Below are 3908 nucleotides of genomic sequence, written 5' to 3' on the forward strand. Positions count from 1 at the left end.
AAGAAATACAGCAAAGGCAGGCTAAAGTAAAATTAAAGCTTGAGGAAGAAAAAATAAAGTTGCAGCAGCTTAAAGCGGATAGTGAGGTGGCAGTAGCAGCTGCTCGTGTAAGGGCTTATAACAATTCTGATGTTTCAGATGGTCAAAGTGAAGATGTCAAAATTCTTTTTGATAGCCCAAACTCCTTATCCCAACCTTTTTTTTTGTTTTTTTTTATACATATATATTTTTTTATTTTTCTTGTACAATACAACAGAAAATTACACGTCTCACAAATATATACACACTTATACACACAAACATACACACCACATAAACTAGGGTAAGCCGGTACCATGAGACAGGCAGTAAGCCCCAGTCCAGCTCTATGCCAAGCAGGCCAGGGGCCCAGTCCCAACCCATCAGTACCAAGCAAAAGACAGAGAGTGCAGAATACATATATACAACATGTTCACACGTGAATGTTACAAAACTGAAAAACGAGTATCTTTGGTTTGGAGAAGACAGCTACACACACCGAGATCTGATAGGAGCACCAGTTCAACTAGCAGCACATAACTTGTAGTGATATTAATAATTTCACAATTTGATCATTACAAATACTAAATAACTCATTATGACCCAGGGACAGGCTTCTGACACTTACAATTCAACTAAGAGAGATAATAGACATATATATGAATGCAAGTGAAATCAACAGTTGACAACAGTTCATTATAAATATGTGTCATAGTATCTCCCCCTCTGATCGTTTCTTACTCAGTGGAGATGTTACAGGTACCGGGCTGGCACCAAGTAAACAGATCATTTGATTCTGTTAAGGAGAAAGTAGTCACAGACACCGCTTTAGCATCTCTTCATATCAGCCGTGCTCAACAGAATTTATTCTGTTTGATCAAATAAAACACATGCTTGTCAGTGAAAAATATCATGTTCACAGTGAAATAAGCAAATCAAATTTGTTATAAAATCAGATTCACATATAAATTCCACTTAAATCATGAAATCATATTCTCGAGTTCTCTTTCTTCTCAAAGTAGCTGCATCTTAGCGTTTCTTTTCTTAATACATGAGCTTCTGGCTTTAATATTCTTTCTTTTGACATTTTTATAGTGTTTTTAACTCTTTTGTAAACCATGAACTGTTTTTAACGTTAAGTGCTGTTCACATTTTATACAAACATACTTTTAACAATCACTTGTTTTTCCAACCTCAGAAAAATACAAATCATGGTATTTACACATTATACAATAATCACAATGCTAACTATAACGTACTGGAGCCCAAACCTGAACTATAGAGAGTGACTTTGGAGAAAGTAAACTGCCGCGCCATTTTCCAATAATCGCGGTACTTCTGATATCTGAAAGATCCGTTTTATACTTATGTGGCAGAAGGGCTGTGAGCACCCTCCCACTGTGGGCACAGCACCTGTTTTTTACCTGCACTGATTGATGGGCGGCACTGCGCGGCTATATAGTGGGGCTGGATCTCGGCTGCCCTCCCTCTTTCTCTCCCTCTGGATCCGCGGCTCCTCGTGGCGTGGCGTGGCGTGTGTTGAGGTGGATGAGCTGGTTGTGTGGTTGGGCGATAGTGCCATCGGCGTGTTTTACCAGCGAGGTGTGCGTCTTGGCAATAGGTAAAGTGCGCACCGTTTTTTTCCGTTCCTTTAGTGTGCAAAATGTATTGTCAATGACATAGTGGGCTTCTTTCCTTGTCCAGCGTGGGACTGTTGGTGGTGTGGGATCAGGCTTATCGGCTGGAATTTTGTGTGTGGCTGGCTGTCTGCTGGCGTGGCTGGCATTGAGGCATAAACTCCCTTCCCTGCAGCGCACAGGTAACATGCCGCGAGGCTCTCTCTCGTTACTCGTTAAGGTGCTAAAAATTACATAATGGTGACACGATCTCCCTCTCGATTCAGTGAGGGCTGTCGGTTCCGTGGGGTCAGGTTGCCCTGCTGGGGGCCTTTCTGAAAGTGGTCGTGTTTCCCATAGGTAAGTCAGCGATGTCCGCCTTATTCCTTCCTTGTTTATTTTGCGCTCCTGGCTGACTGTGGTGCTTTCTGCTGCAGCCTTTGTCCATTGGCTCTGTGGTGCTGCGCTGGTGGTGGCTCAAGTCATATTATCTCCACGCAACAGCTCCTGAACTGCGCTGCTGTTTTGGCTCTGCCTTCTTCTGTAAATTGGGCTTCGTCTTGATTGTTTCCTGGTTCGAGCCCACCCATTGTTATTATTTTCTTTAGCTTTAGGTCTAAGTAGTTCTGATTAACGTCTTTTTTTGTATTTTTTGTTTTGTTTAATATTCTTTTGGTGCAATACGTTATAATTGTGTTCTGTTAATACTGTTTATTCTGTTTATTTCCTTATAATTTAGTTGTGTGCGTGCGTGTGTGGGTGTTTCCTTTTTTAGACAGCTGTACGAAGCATTGTGGCCTGTTTTAAGTGTTTTTTTCTTCTGTGGACAGGTGCTGTGGGCCCAAGGTGGTGACCCAATCCTGGTGGTGGGTTTTTTTTTGCTCACAGATCTGCGTGTGTGTGGTGTCACGGGTGTTTTAGGTTTCTTCCTCCCTCCATGAGTTTGAGTTTGGGCCGCCACGGTAAGCCCCAGCTCGGTTGCCCTTTAGTGCCACCTTCAGGTGAAAGGAAAAGCATGATCTGCAGCTGATGTTTTTATTCATGATTGAAATAAAGATTTGTTATATTTTTCTATAACCTGTCTCTTGCCCTGTGGTAATTTCGAGCCTGTGTGTCCTGATTAAACTAAATTATTTCCTGGGGTGAAATTCCCCAGGTGGCGTTGTTGGTTCCCAGTAAAAATTAGTGTTTTCATCTCCCACTTGCCACACTTACATACATCTCACAGATTCATCCAAAATTCTCTGGCTCATTACTCACACATTCATCTACAAGACACCAGATTAAACGGCTTATTTTCATACTTCACATACCTGTTAAGGAGAAAATAGTCACAGGCACCGCTTTAGCATCTCTTCATATCAGCCGTGCTCGACAGAATGAAGTATGCCGACGTGAAAAGCCATAAAGCGACTGCTGCAAAGACAGTCCCACAGGTACTGCACAGGGTAACACTGCCTCCTACTGGCGAATGATGGAAATCTACTGTCTGATCAGATAATACAGATGTGAAAGATAAAACTTCAAAACAATTTGTGTATAATCAACACATCAAAACTCTTTTAGCATCGCATGGAAAATGTTACAGAAATATCACCATTGTGACAACACAATAGTGGCGTCACAGAGACATAATCAAACTCAATAAATTTCCATGATCACTCCCCAGATCTTGCAGAACAGAAGCTGCTTTTTCCATGGATATCAACTCCAAATAATCTCTTAGCCAGCAGTCCATATTAAAACAGCGTGGTTTCCTCACCTTCCAATTAATTAGTATTATGCGTTTAACTGAAAGAAAGGCTAAATCTAACAAATACTGAAGTCCTTTTGAGGTTACTCCTTCTATGCTTTTCCCAAGTAGACATACTGCTGGACATAGTGGGAAATTGATATCAAATAATGTGCATAAAAATTCTCTGACACTTAACCAAAATGACTGTGTCTCTGAGCAGTGCCACAGTAAATGCATAAGAGTACCTGCCATCCCACACCCATGCCAACACTTATCTGAAATATTACAGTTCATTTTACTAAGTTTGTGAGGAGTAATGTAGGATCTGTTCAGAATTTTTATTTGTATAATTTTATACCTTACACATTTAGAGAGATAATTCGAACTCAGGATAGCTTTCCACTGGTCTGCTGTTAGATGTAGGCCCAAATCCTTCCCCCACTGTGCTTTTATAAATACACTACATTGAAAAAAGGTAGAACATAATAATCCATAGATCTTAGAAACGAAACCTCTGCCAGAGACTACATCTTTTAGCT

At 41.0% G+C, this 3908-nt stretch overlaps 1 long non-coding RNA gene across 2 annotated transcripts; it reads left to right on the plus strand.

Moving 5' to 3' along the window:
• Positions 1 to 1586: 1586 nt before the first annotated feature.
• Positions 1587 to 2427, plus strand: LOC141801059 (uncharacterized). 2 transcript variants are annotated; one of them, XR_012599370.1, is made up of 4 exons: positions 1587 to 1639; positions 1723 to 1837; positions 1922 to 1994; positions 2072 to 2427. It is a non-coding gene; the product is annotated as an uncharacterized LOC141801059 (long non-coding RNA). The 2 variants fall into 2 exon arrangements; XR_012599369.1 differs by having other exon boundaries at positions 1922 to 2427.
• Positions 2428 to 3908: the final 1481 nt, after the last annotated feature.

Source organism: Halichoeres trimaculatus, unplaced genomic scaffold (genome assembly GCF_033239565.1).
Source record: "Halichoeres trimaculatus isolate MK-OKI-2021-1 unplaced genomic scaffold, fHalTri1.1 fHalTri1_scaffold_12, whole genome shotgun sequence".
NCBI classification, from domain to species: Eukaryota; Metazoa; Chordata; class Actinopteri; order Labriformes; family Labridae; genus Halichoeres; species Halichoeres trimaculatus.